Source organism: Balaenoptera ricei, chromosome 2 (genome assembly GCF_028023285.1).
Source record: "Balaenoptera ricei isolate mBalRic1 chromosome 2, mBalRic1.hap2, whole genome shotgun sequence".
NCBI classification, from domain to species: domain Eukaryota; kingdom Metazoa; phylum Chordata; class Mammalia; order Artiodactyla; family Balaenopteridae; genus Balaenoptera; species Balaenoptera ricei.
In genome coordinates, this window is record NC_082640.1 from 100,102,998 (window position 1) to 100,120,735 (window position 17,738).

A 17,738-nucleotide genomic window follows, 5' to 3' on the forward strand; every position below is an offset into this window, starting at 1 on the left:
CCACCTCCTTTTCAATATTTAAACCTCTAATTTTGTTTTTTTTGACTGATTATACTGTCTATTAAGCAGTTATCATTTTTATGAGAAAAACGTGAGCCTCGGAATAGTCTTCTGAATTGGGAGAAAACAATATATAGGAAAACTACTTTACACATTTTATTATTTAGATTGAGGTGTAACTGTAAGTATGATGTTTCCAGACTACCCTCCCCAAATCTGCTACACAAAAAGCTTCCCAGAATTTCACTTTGTTTAAATATCCCACATCTGCGTTGCTTTGAAAGAACTTATAACAAAGTCTGCCTTCCAGAAACAGCGGAACTTTTTCCTTACCATTTCAGGCAGACATTCAAGGGGAATTTTCACAGGACTTTAGACATGTCACTTCCCCCAGAAGTGTATTACATAAAAAGCTTTGGATCAGGAAAACAAGAATCACACACATACAGATAAATAAGGACTCCTGAAAATCCGAAATACAGTCCACAGCAGAAAAACAACATAACCTAATGGGAGAGGGAGAAGAAAAGCCCAGAGAGAGAGACAGCTCACAGGGGAATGCTCTGCCGGGCATTGGCTCCCTCTCTTAAACAACAGCTGTTAATAAATCTCTTGAGCAGTGGGAGTGTCAGATTTTTTAGCTGGGAAACAGGGGTAGCTATCTGGCCGGAAGGGAAGTTGGAGGACTTGTCTTAACTGAGTGCTGCTTTTGGGTAGTTAGCGCACTGTTTTTACCTCCAATGCATATTACACAACAATAAAAATAACGTGTTTTCTACAGATGCTCTTATTTATAATTTACAAACGTTTTTCTTCTTACATATGAATTCTGATTCTGGAGGGCCATTGTGGGTTTTATGCAAATCGGTGGGGGAAGCTAAAGCTCTCCGAGGCTACTCCTTCACACCCACAAGTCTACAAAGCACTGTTCTAAATTGTATGAAAGCATAAAGCTTAAAAAGATATGATTCTACCTATATGGGAATAGAATCTAGAAAAGAGTGGATAGATGTATAACTGATTCACAGCAGAAACTAACACAACATTGTAAATCAACTACACTCCAATAAAAATTAATTAAAAAATAAAAATATAAAAATAAAATATACAATTCTTACCCTCAGAAAAGCACAATCCAAAGGTGTAAAGAGAATGTAAGGTGGGAATCAAAGAAGGTGACTGAGGTAACTAACTGTTGACTATGGGCACAGTACAGAACTATTCAACCTCCAGGTTACAAATGGTAACACAGATGTTCAGGGTTAAGTTGATTTTAAAATTCTGCCTTAACACTGTGTTGATGATGGCAAAATATTCCCATGGAGGGGGGTTATAGGAACAAGGAAGGAGATGTGTCTTTTCCTAACACACCGGGTGATGTGGTCCTAAGCCATGATGAGTCTGGAGAGGCACCTCCTCCCATGTAACAGCTTTTTGGGAAACAGGTAATATGAGTTATTTCAAGTCCTATGGAGAGTTTAACTTGGGTCTGGAGGCTTGGAAAAAAAATCCAGATGGAGTGGCTTCAATTCAATACATATTTACTGGGTACATTTGTATCAGGCACTATGTTGGGGACAAAATAAGACAAAGGTCTCCATCCTCAGAGTCAATGGAAGACGTTTTCATCTCTGACATCTCAGAATCACACTCAGGATCTTACCTGTACATACTAAAGCGAGGATCCACCAACACAACTGGTCTTGCATTTTCTAGAAACTTCTTGTCTTTGAGATTGTGTGCCATTTCTGAACAGAGTACAAAAAATAAAATGTAAAAGGTGCTCTGGCATGCTCTTTAACTCTCAAATGCAGACCTCAGGGAAAAAAACCCAGCAAATTTCAGCTGATTTTGCTCTTGCTCCGTGGGAGACTGAGTTAAAGCAAATTTTAACTTAATGAACACTAACTGTGAGCCAATTTAAAACAAATATGCCAGACCAAGCCATCCTATTTGGGCAGTAATCAAAGCAAACCCCATCTTAGCCTGGATCAGTGACATCTACCAGAACGTGAATGCCTGGGGAGAAAGACTAACTTAATTAATATTCCTCACTGAATTCTTGATTCTAACCACCATCCCCTCCTCCAAAACCTCTTTCTCTCCACGCTTTCTGCACCTGAGAAAATGGCAACCCATCCTCCCAGCCACTTGCTCTATCTGGACACGTTAACACATCTGCTCTAGACAATGACCGAGTCCAGACCATGACCAAGTCCTGTCAACTCTACCCTCCAGTACATCTTGAATTTGCTTACTTCTCTCTCCCCTACCAGTACTGTAACCCAAGTCATGCATATCTCCCACGCAGACAACTGCATTAGCTTCCAAGCTGGTGTGCTTGCTTCTACCCTGACCTCTATCAAATTCCTCAGATACATATGTGATTTAACTTGTTTATTGGCTATTTCTCCCCTCAGAATGTAAGCTCCGTGAAGACAAAGACCCCTTCTGATTTTTTTTTACTGGGGGTATTCCTGGTGCCTAGCACAGTACCTGGCATACAGTAGGCATCAATAAGACTTGAGAGGATAAATGAATGATAGAAGTCCTCCTGTCCACACAGACAAGTAAGGTTCAGAGTCCATTCTCTTAAGAGTCTTTTTTCCCTCAGAGCCACATGAGCCATTCCTCAAAGAGAACTGTCTTTTTACTTCCTTCCTTCATTGTACGGTGATCTTTTAGCAGAGTCTTTTAGGAAAAAATCAGAGTGAGCTCTGAAAGAATCCAGACAGAGCCTGCCTCTTCCTAATGCTTTGGAAAGAGATGACATTTTATAAAGAAAACAAAACAAAACAATCTTAGACCTTTTGAGGCATTACTGCCATCTGGGGGCAATAATATTAATCTGCAGGCAACCAAGAACTTTTCCCTCTGCCTACTAATTGTCTCAATTTTTCTGAAATTTAACAATGATTTTAACCTTGGTATGAGTCTCTTTTTATCCATCATACCTTCTATTCTGGAAACATATGTCCTTCAGTTCTAGGGCATTTTCTTGAATTATTTCATTGATATTTTTCTCCCCATTTTCTCTTTTGGGAATTCTTATAATTTGGATGTTAGATCTCCTGAATTGGCTTTTAACTTTCTTATCCTTTTTCTCCCATGTTCCTCCTCTCTCTTTTGTACTACTTTTATAGAGGCGATATTTCTGGCTCCACCAACATATCTCCAAAACAACCTTTGGCAAAACAAAGCTGAGGGACTTCCCTGGTGGCGCAGTACTTAAGAATCTGCCTGCCAATGCAGGGGACATGGGTTCGAGCCCTGGTCTGGGAAGATTCCACATGTCATGGAGCAACTAAGCCCGTGCACCACAACTACTGAGCCTGCGCTCTAGAGCCCGCGAGCCACAACTACTGAGTCCATGTGCCACAACTACTGAAGCCCGTGCGACTAGAGCCCGTGCTCCGCAACGAGAAGCCACCACAATGAGAAGCCTGCACACTGCAACAAAGAGTAGTCCCCACTTGAAGCAACTAGAGAAAGCCTGCGCACAGCAACAAAGACCCAATGCAGCCAAATATTAAAAAATAAAAATAAATAAATTTTTTTAAAAACAATAAAGCGGAGTTTATTCTTACTGAAGGAAGGGACAGCACTAACTTGACGGAGCCTTAGCCTCTTGGAGGGGGGAGGGCAAAGCTTAGTTATTTCTGAGGTTTTGCAACCTGGTTTAGGGCAGGTCTTTCAATGCTAGGGCTTGATTAGGATTGGACAAGAATAATAGTTTAGTGTTGGTGGTCCCAGCAAGGAAGGATTTTGAGATGCAGATTCAAAGAGTCTAGGGGAGTAAACTGTTCCTTGATGCTATCTATTGGTAAGCTCAGCATTTAAATGGGTTTGGGGGAAGGACATTCCCAGAATAAACAAAATTATTTACATCTGTCATTGCCTTGTGAAAAAGTTCCCTGTAATAATAAAGTTACACTTGAGATGAGTGGAATAGTAAGTCTTGTAAATGCAAACAATAAGCTGTGTGGGTACAGATGGTTTCAGTTCTCAGGGGTCTCCTCACCTTATTTTCCTTCCTTTCTGTTGAATTTTTCACTTCTACTATAGTATCTTCAATTTATGAGTCTTTTTTCTTCTGAAAGCTCCTTTTTAAAGCCTTCTTTCTTTGGGGGAACAAGGGTATCAACAAGGACAGAAAATAGAATTTTTTAAAACAAGTTTCCCTGCCAGCTTCATTGCCTCAAGGTCCTCTGAGTTCCTTTTGGTGTCTGTCTTTCATGCTGGGCTTTCCTGGATTGTCTGAGGGTGAGCCTTGGCTGTCCGTGAGGAGCAATGAGACCAACAGCAGGGGTGAGGCAGGGTAGAAGGCCGGGCCGGTCAGTGCAGGGTGATCGTATTAGGACTGCAGGGTTTTACCCCTCTTGGGCTGGAAAGTTTTCCCACTGAGGAATTATCCAATTGCCTGTGGGTCAAGGAAGGCATGGAACAAGCCTGGTTGCCCGCGTTCTCAGAGCTGTGTTGCAGAAGGGGGCTGAGATATCACCATCCAATACTGAGGTTTACTTGATTCTAATTTTCATTACAGTATCTCTGTCCTCAGCTATGCCTCTTATTTTTTTGTCTCACTCACACTCCCCCTTTCAGAGACATCTAGTATCTCCACCACCTAATCTTTCCTGGGGGTTCTAAAAATTGGCTTGTTATGGCTTCCCCACTAATAGCTTAGTGAATTACTACTCTGCTAAGTCAGTTTCCACTCTTCCAAAATGTGGTTGCTGTCATCTGCTCACCCAGGTTCTTTGTCTTGTGGGTTTATGCATTTTGAACTTATTCCTTTTAGAAGACTTTGGATAGGCAGCAGAGATAAATGAATGTGTTCATTCAACCACTTTTAACTAGGAGTCTGCATTATATTCCTAAGGTTCCCTCCAACACTAAATACTGTGATTTTAAGTGCATTTTTGTTAAAGCAAGAGTGAACATAGTTGGGAATGGTACTGGAGCAAGTACAACTTAGGAATCTCATGTCCAAATGCATTAGGAGAAGAGAGGTAATTAGCTTTTTTTCCTCCCAATAATCAGTCTGGGAAGGCTTTATGGAAAAAGCAAAATTTGAGGAACTATTTATATGATAAGAAATACTCATTTTGACACAGAGTAGATGAAAAAATATTTTAATAACTAAACCTGAGGACTTATTTATTTATACATTTTAAAAAGCAGCAGGAGTGGAATAAAAGAGAAGTTGAGGGAGCCTACAGCAAACTTATTCTTGATCCAGAATGCAACAGGGACCTACCATCAGGCTTTAGGTAGTGAAATGGTATCAGAAAGGCGTGAAAAGAAAGATAACGTAGGAAACTTTGGTATCAATTATAAGGATAAACTGAGGGAGGAAGAGACAATACTAAAAAAGAAGAAGAAGAAGAAGAAGTTTTTTAAAGAAATGGAAAAGCCAATCTTCTAAAATTCATAGCGAAATGCAAAGGACCTTGATCAGCCAAAACAATACTGAGAAAGAAGAACAAAGTTGGAGGACTCCCTCTCCAATTTCCAAACTTACTATATGGCTATGGTAACCTAGAACAGTGTGGTACTGGCATAGGATAGACATATAGACCAATGGAATATAACTGAGAGTCCAGAAATAAACCCATACATCTATGGCCAATTGATTTTCAACAAGCATGCCAAGACTATTTGACAAGGAAAGAATAGTCTCTTCCATAAATGGTGCTGGGACAACTGGATACCCACACTCCTACTTCATATGATATATCAAAATTAACTCAAAATGGATCAACAGCCTAAATATAAGAGATAAAACTATAAAACTCTTAGAAGGATACATATGGGTAAATCTTCAGGACCTTGGAATCAGAATGGATTCTTAGATATGACACAAAAAGCACAAGCAACAAAAGAAAAATGAATAAATTAGACTTTATCAAGATTGAAAACTTGTTCATCAAAGGACATTATCAGGAAAATGAGAAAGACAACCCATAGAATAAGAGAAAATATTTGCAAATCACATGACTAATATAGAGTCTAGGGGCTTCCCTGGTGGCACAGTGGTTAAGACTCCACACTCCCAATGCAGGGGGCCTGGGTTCAATCCCTGGTCAGGGAACTAGATCCCACATGCATGTCGCAAATAAGAGTTCTCATGCCACAACTAAGGAGCCCGCATGCTGCAACTAAGGAGCCCTTGAGCCGTGACTAAGGAGCCCACCTGCTGCAACTAAGACGCAACACAACCAAATAAATAAATATTAAAAAAAAAAAAAGAGTCTAGTACTCAGAATGTATAAAGAACTCTTACAACTCAACAACAAAAAGATAAACAACCCGAAGTAAAAATGGGCAAATAACTTGAATAGACATGTCTTCAAACAAATTATACTGGGATTTCCCTGGTGACGCAGTGGTTAAGAATCCGCCTGCTAATGCAGGGGACACGAATTCGAGCCCTGGTCTGGGAAGATCCCACATGCTGTGGAACAACTAAGCCCGTGGGGCACAACTACTGAGCCTGCGCTCTAGAGCCTGCGAGCCACAACTACTGAGTCCGTGTGCCACAGCTACTGAAGCCTGCACGCCTAGAGCCCATGCTCCTCAACAAAGACAAGCCACCCCAATGAGAAGCCCGCACACTGCAACGAAGAGTAGCCCCTACTCACCACAAAGAGAGAAAGCCCGCACGCAGCAATGAAGATCCAACGCAGCAAAAATAAATAAATTAATTAGTTTAAAAAAATTAACCAATGGACAACAGGCACATGAAAAGGTGCTCAGTATCATTAATCATTAAGGAAATGCAAATCAAAACCACGAGATAACACTTTAAGTCCATTAGGATGACTATTTTTGAAAAGTGGAAATAAGTGTTGGAAAGGATTGGAGAAATTGGAACCCTTATGCGTTGCTGACGGAAATGTAAAATGGTGCACCTGCCGCAAAAAACAATTTGGTGGTTCCTCAAAAAGTTAAACATAGGATTACCATACGACCCAGCTATTCTACCCCTAGGTATACTGTATACAGAGGAATTGAAAACAGGGACTCAAGCAAGTACATGTAAATGAATGTTCACAGCAGCATTATTCACAAAGCTGAACGGTGGAAACAGTCCAAATGTCCGTCAACAGATGAATGGATAAACAAGTTATGGTACACACATACGCACAATGGAATTTTATTCAGCCATAAAGAGAAATGAAGCACTGATACATGATACAACGTGGAGGAACCTCGAAAACACTATGCTTAGTTTAAGCCAGACAAAAAAGATCACATGATTTTACTTCTGTGAAATACCCAGAATAAGTAAATCCATAGAGATAGAAAACAGTCTGGAGTTGTCAGGAACTTGGAGGAAGAAAGAGTGAAGAATGACTGCTTAACGCGTATGGGGTTATCTTTTTGGGGGGTGTCAATGAAAATATTTTGGAACTTGATAAAAGTGGTGACTGAATGATAATGTGAATGTTCTAAATGTCACTGATTTGTATACTTTAAACTGGTTAATTTTATTATGTGAATTTGACCTCAATTAAAAAAAGGGGGAGATGCTGAAAGACCCACCAAAAAGGCCTTAGGAGTAAGATAGAAAAAAGCATAGTGACACAAATACAAAGAAAATCAAAACAAGGAATTACAAAACTGAGAATTTCACCCTGGAAACAATGATGGATATGAACATTCTTAGCTCAAAAAAAGGGAGCAGAATGTACATAATCACCAAAAAAGCAAATGCAAGGATCTTCTCATTGGCAGAGCTCTGGGAATGCTGGTGGAATAGGTGAGACGAGTGATTATCTAAGACTCACTAAGATACTGAAGGGCAAGAAACCTAGAGGGAATAGAGATAGGGAAGAACCCTGCATTTCTGAGAACAAGGGAATTTGACAGAGATATCTCAGAATGGTTTAAAAGTGGATACAGGGAAGACTAGAAAAGAAAAACTAATACCCTGAGGATCAGGACCTACGGTCAGGATATCGTAGTAAAAGATAGGAAGACACTGAATACCTAACAGAGACTATTCAAGCTTTAAAACTTACAGAGACTATTCAAGCTTTAAAACTTACATCTATCTAAGTAATTTGTGAGGAAACCTTGATTATATTACAACTACACATTGTGTATATACTGTACAGTATATACACATACTACAGTACATGTGCATTGGAGCTCTATGAGTTGAACTACAGTGGACAGACTGGAAGATGTGAGGATTCACAAAGCAGTAATCTAACATTTTAATTCTCAGAAAATAGTGTTGAAAGGTTAACCTAATGAGTGTATAAAGGTATGCATACAAAGGTTTATTGCAGCGCTGATTCTTTTAGCAAAAGAAAAAAATTGAATCAAAGTGAATATCTACCAGAATGGAAAAGGATAATTTACGGTACTTCCATACAATGAGATATTATGAAGACATTTAAAAGGGTGAGGTAGGGCTTCCCTGGTGGTGCAGTGGTTGAGAATCTGCCTGCTAATGCAGGGGACACGGGTTCGAGCCCTGGTCTGGGAAGATCCCACATGCCGCGAAGCAACTAGGCCCGTGAGCCACAACTACTGAGCCTGCGCGTCTGGAGCCCGTGCTCCGCAACAAGAGAGGCCGCGATAGTGAGAGGCCCGCACACCGCGATGAAGAGTGGCCCCCGCCTGCCACAACTAGAGAAAGCCCTCGCACAGAAACGAAGACCCAACACAGCCAAAAATAAATTAATTAATTAATTTAAAATTTTTTAAAATAAATAAATAAAAGGGTGAGGTAGATTTTTACATATTGGCTTTGAAAGAGGTCCAAAACATAACTAAGTGGGGAAAAAAAGCATAATGTAGAGCAATATATGCACAAGAGTTTCCATTTTTGTAAAACCAAAGCAAATGAAAAGTCCCAAGGAACAAGTTCTATAAATGCATATGTTTGTGTTAGCCTAGAATAAAGTCTAGAAGACCACACACACAACTGTCAACAGCGGTTACCTCAGGTGGTAATGATTGACAGACTGTGCTTAAGTTAATATGCCCGCAGAATAGTGCCTGGCACATAGTTAATGCTCATTACATGTTAACCACTATCATTTTCACTTTATATACTTTGACACTGAATTATTATAAAAATTACTTCTGTAATTTAAAAAAACAATGCTTGCAGAATGAGAAAAACAAATGGCCAAAAACATATGAAAAGATGCTTAATCTCATTAAGAATCAAGAAAATACAAATTAAAACAACAACATCATTTCTACCCATTAGATTGGCAAAAAATAAAACATTTATGATATCCATTTTGTTAAAAGTTTGACTGAAGCAGCATTATCATGCACAACTGGTGAAAAATCAATTTGTATTATATTTATAAAGGTTTAAACATGTAGATCCTTTGATCCAGCAATTCCACTTCTAGAAATCAATCCTAAAGACATAGTTGCCATATACACAAAGTGATGTGTATAAGAATGCTCACCCAGCAGTGAAAAACTGAAAATAACCCAAATATCTATCAAGGAATGAAATTAAGTCACATGGAATATTATGTAATCATTAAAAAGAATAAGATACAGCTGTATATATCAAATGGAGAATTCTCTAAGATGTTAAGTGAAAAAAAGTAAGTTGTGAATCTGTGCCAGGTAGTTTATTGCTCCTTAGCTCCAAATCTACCCTTCTTTGCCTGTTTTGTGATCCTGGACGTTTTAAGCATTTTTCCTTTGCCCTCTGATATGATTTTAACCTCTACCAGTAGAGGGCGCCGGAGGAACTGTGATGAGGAACGGGTAGGCTTCTCCGTGCCTGGGTGCTTGCCTACCATCAAGTTTCAACGACACCCCTGTGGGTGTCTTCCCACTGAGTTCCCTCAGCATCCCTGTGAGCAGCTTCCCAGAATCGTGGTGGCTTCCTGGCGAGTTTCATCAGCCCTCCAACTCGGCATTCCAGCACATCCAGTTTCCTGCATGCCAGCCCTTCAGTGGGCAGCAACTCAGCAAACTTTGTCATCCAGTGACATAAACCGTCCCATACTCTCCCATATAGTCCAATTATCAGTCTTGGAGGAAAAGAGGGTCTCTTCCAAATTCTTTCCTTCCTTGAATGCTTTGCCTCAACCCTGGAGGAAGTGGCTGCTCCCTTTACCGGCTATCGAATTCTTTGAGTTCTCTTCACCCCTTAGTAGTTAATTCCCTATTACTAGTTAATAATTCTCTATGTCAAACTTACTCTATTTGATGTGTGGTTTCTGTCTCTTGACTGAGACCCTAGCTGGATACAGTGTCTCATTTATGTTTTTAAAAACCTCTGTGTGTATGTGTATGCGCATACCCACCCCCCCACACCTGTGTAAATGTACAGACGATATGGAATACACCAAATTATTAACAGTGATTATTTCAGGAAAATAAGTGGGATACAAGGATAGGGTAAAAAAAAGGATTTTCTCATTTACTCTATATACATCTCTTGTTTTAATTTTTTACAATAAACATTAATTCAGGTATTATATAATTATAACACATATATAATATTTAAATATATAATATTAATATATATTAATATATAATATTAATATATTTTAAAATATGGTATATATATGGTAATTACGTATAAAATGCCAATTTCTGGGACTTAAATTATATAATTTAAAACAAATATATATTTTTAATATATATAGAGAAGGTATATATTTTTTATCTATATGGCATATATATGGACATATATATATATATATCTCATGCCAATTTCTGGGAATTAAAATGGTGGATGGCTGTTTCATGACTGATGTTTGCTCCTGAAAAAATAAGCTATCTAATTATAAATAGAAAAAAGAACAAATTATAAAAAGGCAATGAATAGTACGAAAAGGACAAATTCTAGGTGATAAGGATTTGAGATTACTGCATGATATCAAGAGATGCCAGAAATCATGGCACTGCTCATCACGTCAAGAGTTGCACATGCAGGAAAAAATGGTAATAGGAAGATGGACAACTCCAGCTTCATGATATTCAATTTAAATAGAAGTTAGTAGCTACAGTATAAGAGGACACTTATACATTTAAAGCCTGCCTAAGCCACTCCTAAAACCTGAGGGCCTTGAGTAGAAGGGAACCTAATAGATTAAACCCTGAAGTGCCAGCAGTTGTCATTCCAATAATTTCCAGCTTTATTTCTCAACTTTCACCCTCGCCTAATTTCCTATTCCACAGTAGCCATAGCAAAATCTACTGCTACAGTCAGAACTGTAAAGTCAGCATTCCCTAACTCCTAATTTACCAGGGAAGCCTAAAATATAAAATTTTCTTGAAACTAAAGTGTTTTATGACCAAATGGAGGAACTGAACTTGAGGTAGCAAAGTAGATACATGGGCCATTTATATACAGTATAGATAACTGAACTTGTGATAAGTATGAAGAGCCTTAGACTTAAGACATGGAAACTTTGGTGCGGTTAAAAAAAAAAAAATCATGGCCCTGCCACTATCTAGTAATTCTTTTTTTTGTACTTAATCAGTTAGGCAGGCAGGTTTTAGAGTCAGATCTCCTGGGATCAAATCCCAGCTATACCACATATTAGCAAGTTAATCACTCAGCCTGTTTCCTTATTTGTAAAAAGGGAACAATAGTACCTACAGCCCAGGTTTTTGAAGAATACGTATAAGACATGCACAGCACCTGGTGCTTACTAAGGTCGCAATACATGTCACGTTCACCTTTCAGAGTCTCTGTTATTTTTGTTTTTTGTTTTTGTTTTGTTTGTTTTGTTTTTACCTAAAAAATGAGGGGTCCCCACTTGATTATCTCAAAAGTCCCAAACCTGCCGTACCAGTCTGTAAGTCTACACGATCAGGATGGGTTTCTTAGGCGGCGGCGGGCTGGGAGGATGTACAGAAAATAGTCTAACATAAAAGTCAACGAAAGAAAAATTTTCAGAAAGGTGGCAGATAAATCAGTAGAAACTGTCTTCCGGGAGTATACGTTAGAGAATGTGTCGGAGGAGTCAAAGTGTCAGGTATCCTGTAAAGCAAGAGGTAAGAAAAGATGCTCCTTTCTCAAAACTAGAGGATGTGAGGGGTAATCTTGCAGTGACTTAGAGGTCGAATCTGTTGATCTGTTAGTCCAATGCTTTGAGTAGAATGGCAGTCCCAGTCAAAGGAACCTAGGAAAAGTCCCATTATCAGCCTCGTCTTAAAGGGTCAGACAGCACTTCTGCACTCACCGGGTAATTTGCATGCCGAGTGCGGCAGAAAGTGTGGCTAGGTTGGTGATCATATGACAGCTCTCTTCTAGGCTTTGCTTTACTGCCTCACTCGGAATGAACTCCTAGGGCATTCCGTAAGGTGGGTTATCCTACTCTTCCCATTCCCCTTTCAACGCCCCGTCTGCACTCTCCCTTCCGCGTCCAGTTGGTCTCACCACGCCGCCCGGTCCCCATCCCTCCCTCACTCCCTCCCTCTCCCCATTTCTCCGGACCCTCCCAAACTCCCACCCTCTTTTTCTTTCCCATCGTTTCCTATTTCCCATTTTCAACGGTCGTAGCCCCCTACCTCTTTCCTTTACCACCCGTACACGCTGCTTTCCCGCGCTCACCTTGCTCCAGCCGACCGCGACCCGCCGACCCACGGAGGATTGAAGGCAGAATTTCGAGCACCACAGAGGCCCCGCCCAACGCGCGTGAACGTCCCGATTCTCCCGCCCCCTGAAGGCGCAGTCCGAGAGCGATTGGTCCCCAGGCTGCGCCTCCCAGGACTGGCAGCTCTTTCCACCCAACCGACGTGTCCAGCCTGCCAAGGTCCGGACAAGGCTCGTTGTTCCTCTTCCAACCTTTCAGTCTGTTCTGCGGGGGGGGTGGTTTTAGTACGGTCCTGTTTCCTTGCGAGGAGAGCTGCACCCAGATTTGCTTTACACAGGAGACGAGTCAGAATTAGAAAGCCTGCCCTTCCTCTCCAAATTGTCTCCATGTTCATGTGTGTTGGCCCAACTTTTAAAGAAGTCCAACAAACTGATTCATAGCCATGGACTGAGCTCCATGATGATAATAGTAGCTAACACTCCAAACTTACTGTGCCACAGACACTATTATAGACGCTTTATAAGAATTAGCTAATTTCTCTGTAAGGTAGATGCATATTATCTCCATTTTACAAATGAGGAAACTAAGTTACAGGAAGGTTAAGTATCTTGCCCGTGATAGCTTAATAAGTGAACTAAAACTAGAACACAGGTGGTCAGATTTCCAGCTGTATTTCTCAACTTTCACCCTTGCCTAATTGCCTATTCCACAGTAGCCATAGCAAAATCTACTGCTACAGTCAGAACTGTAAAGTCAGCATTCCCTAACTCCTAATTTACCAGGGAAGCCTAAAATATAAAATTTTCTTGAAACTAAAGTGTTTTATGACCAAATGGAGGAACTGAACTTGAGGTAGAGAAGTAGATACATGCGCTATTTATATACAGTATAGATAACTGAACTTGTGATAAGTATGAAGAGGCTTAGACTTAAGACATGGAAACTTTGGTGTGGTTAAAAAAAAAAAAAATCATGGCCCTGCCACTATCTAGTAATTCTTTTTTTTTGTACTTAGTTAGGCAAGCAGGTTTTAGAGTCAGATCTCCTGGGATCAAATCCCAGCTATACCACATATTAGCAAGTTAATCACTCAGCCTGTTTCCTTATTTGTAAAAAGGGAACAATAGTACCTACAGCCCAGGTTTTTGAAGAATACATATAAGACATGCACAGCACCTGGTGCTTACTAAGGTCGCAATACATGGTCTCGTTCACCATGATTCCATTACTCACCATAACACATGTATACCACATCACGTCATATAATTTATAGACTGACTACCTGGAACAAAAATGTTAAGAATTTATTTGATTGAATTTATTACCATATTATGGTAATATTTATTATTTCAAATCTAAGTTCAGGTAAGGTCCATGGTCAATTTCTAATATTGTTCAGTAAGTTTTCATTTTTAGGATACAGTGAACAGACTAAATTTAAGATTTTCTATTAAAGATCTTGGTAAGTTGATTGTAGAGCAGGAACTCAACTAACTTTGCCAACAAAAAGGTAATTTGAATAAGGAATAGTAAAGAAATGAACCAGTCTCACAGTGGCCTATTTAAACCCTAAACTCTTTTTCACTTAGAGACTGGAAAGTGATGGTCCCTTCAGAGAAGTGCTGACATGAAAAGGCAAAGGAATACATAGTGGTTCAGATTACCACAGAGCAACGAGACTGTATCAATATGTTATGCTAAGTAGCTGGAGGTGAGGACTTCAGCAGTGAATAAGTGAATAAAAAATGTATTTTCTCTTTCATACTTCAAATTATACCAGTAAGGGACTCTATAGGATGTGTTAGGAGAACTAGTTCCTTCCTTTCTTCTCCCATGCTTCATACTTAACTCTGCCCCTGTTGGGAAACTCACTTCCCAACCTTTGCTGCAACTTAGTTCATGCTTTACCAAGTAATTTCTTTGGTGGCCTCCATCCTAAAAGCTGAGTTAGGTATCCTCAGGGCTCTTTACTTTTGGGGCAGAGAGGATAGAATTCAGGCTTAATGTCTAGTATAATTGATTGGGTAAAACTTGTCCTTCCTTCAGATTCTGGATGCTAATGGCCTTCATTATGGAGCTTTAGCAAACAGTCAATTCTGGCTCTGAAAGAAGAGAGTAAGAAACACTCTTGTATTTTTTTCATTTTTTTTCATTTTTTTCATTTTTCACTCTTGTATTTTTTTTTCATTTTGGCATAATATATATAAGTGATGTGACTACAACTCGTGAACAAAAGTCGGTTATTTTTATACTATTCTTTACTACATTTGGCCTTAATGATGACACAGAGCCACAATAGGAACAAAAGAATTAAAAAAAAAAAAAAGACCATGTCCAGATTGTACAGCTCAGAATTCTCACAATGGACCAAAAGGACTAAATTGGAGAGCTAGATTGCCTTCCCTGATGTTAACCTACAGATTCAACAGGAGAGCATCTTGTAACTTTCCCTGCATGGAGCCAGGATTGAGAACATAATACCTCTATTGTGACTGTCACTTATTTGCTGTTGGTTCCAAATCTATGTCTCCAACTCTGATTTGCTATCCTGAACTTTAAACTCCAGCTGCCTTCTTCATCTCTACCTGGATGCCCGGGGTATCCCACAGCATCTCCCACCCAGAGTGTCCAAAATGGGGGAATTCCCTGGCGGTCCAGTGGTTAGGACTCTGCGCTTCTGGGGGTGCAGGGGGTGCAGGTGGAACTAAGATCCCACATGCCGTACAGCGCGACCAAAAAAAAACCAAACAAACACAAAACGGAATTAGCCTATCTCCTCCCTTACCCCCACCCCAGAACTATTTCAGTAAATGAATAGCAGCCCCCCCTTAAGACTCAAGCCAGATTTAGAGAACATTCCAGTTCCCTTCCTCTCCTCATCTTCCCTTCTCACTCCTCTAATTAGTAGTAGCCAATCTCTTGTATCCACCGCCTGTCATTGACTACAGGTAGTGGTTAAGTGGGGGCATCGTAACTTCCTGGGTGAGGTGGCTGCAGTCAGTGGTGGGTAATTCTCTGGAGAAAGAGGCAGCTGTGAGCCATCAGCATCCACAGTCACTGCCGGGGCTGGGGGCTCCAGCCCGGGGCAAGGAGATCTGGGCAGGGCACCCCAGTGTCTACCACACCAGCCCTCGTCACCACTTGAACTACTGCAGTAGCCTTCTCGTTAGAAACTCTACCTCTAGACTCAACCATCTCTTCTTATTCAGCATCCACATGGCAACCAAGAATGATCTTTCCAAAAAGAAACTCTGATCATGCAGCTACTCAAAATTACAGAGGAAAAAGCTAAACTCCTTAAATTTTCACATCAACCCTTCATGATAAGACCTTACACCACCTTCCCAGCTTTATTTCCAAGAAATCTTTTCACCTACCTACACTTCATGACGATCTCACACTCACACACACATACACACGCGCAAGTTTCACACTGACCTCTGCTCTAGCAATATCAAACACAAACCCTTCAAACTCTCTCATGTTGCCATGCTTTTACACTGCTGCTCAATCTGCCTACAATGTCTTTCTTACTCCCTGTTCCCACTTATCTACCTGAGAAATTCCTGTTCCTTCAACTGTAAGTGCAGCATCACCTATAAAGCCTTCCCTGGTTTCTTTAGACCTACTCAACACTCTCATGGTACCAAATGACAGCACATGGCACATTGCGTTGTAATTGTGTACTTAAGCACATGTCTCTCCAATTAAACACTAAGCTACTCATTTAGTCTCCTGGAACCAGCGTGGAGTTAATGCTCAATAAATGTCAGCTGTTGATCTTCCAGCTTTATCACCTGTGGAATAACAGGTTCCACTAGTTTACCACTCACCGTTTCATGTGATCCTCTCTTACACGCCCCCAAAATGTCTTTTTGAAGCTCCACCACATATTCCCTTCCTTTAATATTGTAGAACTGGGTAAACAAGTCCATGTTCACTTGTGATTTTATTAACTTCAGCATCATTCCTCCTGAGTCTTCTGCAGTTCTAACTAATATGATAATTTATATTTGAGCTGAGTAAGCTTTAAAAGCTGAGTAAGATTTCTATAAATGGGGAATGAGACAGTGTCCTTCCAGACTTAGGAAATAGCATGGATGTGGGTGGAAGAATGAACGCACCAGTGAGAGCACTAACCAGCAGTCTCAGGAGGACAGAGGGATGTGGTGGGAGAAGAGACAGGAGACCAGTGAATGTGGAACCTTGAAGGCCTCGCTGATTGAGATGGAGGGCACACCTGTGGAGTTAGAGTGTGTGTAAGTCCTGGCTCTACCACATCCCAGCTGGGTGATCTTAGGTGAGCATCTTAACCTCTCTGAGCATCACTTTCCTCATTTGTAAAATGAGAATGCTATGAAACTTTAAAAAAAGAAAAAAAAAGACCCCTTAAAATGTGCTGACTGGACGTTAGTGGGGAGACGGCTGGCAGAACAGAAAGGGAAGAAAACCATTTCTAAGGAAGGGGGAGGCCCGGATGGGGTCTGGGAGGACTCCCGTCCCAGACCTTGGTGGCCCAGCATATGCAGATGGAAAAAGAAAGATGGAAGTGACTTCCTGGTCAGACTGAAACATCCCAAAACGACTCAGGAGGCGCAGTAGACAGGCTCAGCTATTGCCCAAGCCAGTTAACTTCCTGGGAGAGGGTGCCCAAGTGGGCTGAGAAACAGGAAAATAGTAGGTCTTCCTAGGCTGAGAATTGGGTTGGGGGAGACCACCAAGTGGTTCTGACTCCACACCTGGCACAGAGTCACTTGCCTGAGAGTTGACAGCACATGCAGATAGCAAAGAAGCAGCACCAGCTGCAAGAGCATTCACACCCGTGCTGAGATCAGCACACTTGGTCTCAGTGGGTGGTGGGACTGGAGCAGAGGAATTTCTGGGCAACTGCAGGGTTCATGCCCCCCAAGGTAATCGAGGAGCCCACAGGGCAACCCACCAACACCTGAAAAACAGGAGGCTCCTCAAAACAAGGCTGCTGAGGAATAACACTTATGTTCAATCTTTGTGTTTCCAAGTAGAGAGACGTCAGCTAAATGAGGTTCCCTCCCTCACTCCTCCTTGGGTATTTGTGTTCGGGATATGCTGGGAGGAGACTTGTGTGAGTGGTGAGCTTGGGAGAAGGGACACAGCATATGAGGTTCAGTCTCTCACTTCCTCCTCTTTGGGACCCAGCCTAATCTCGGGATGCAGATATTT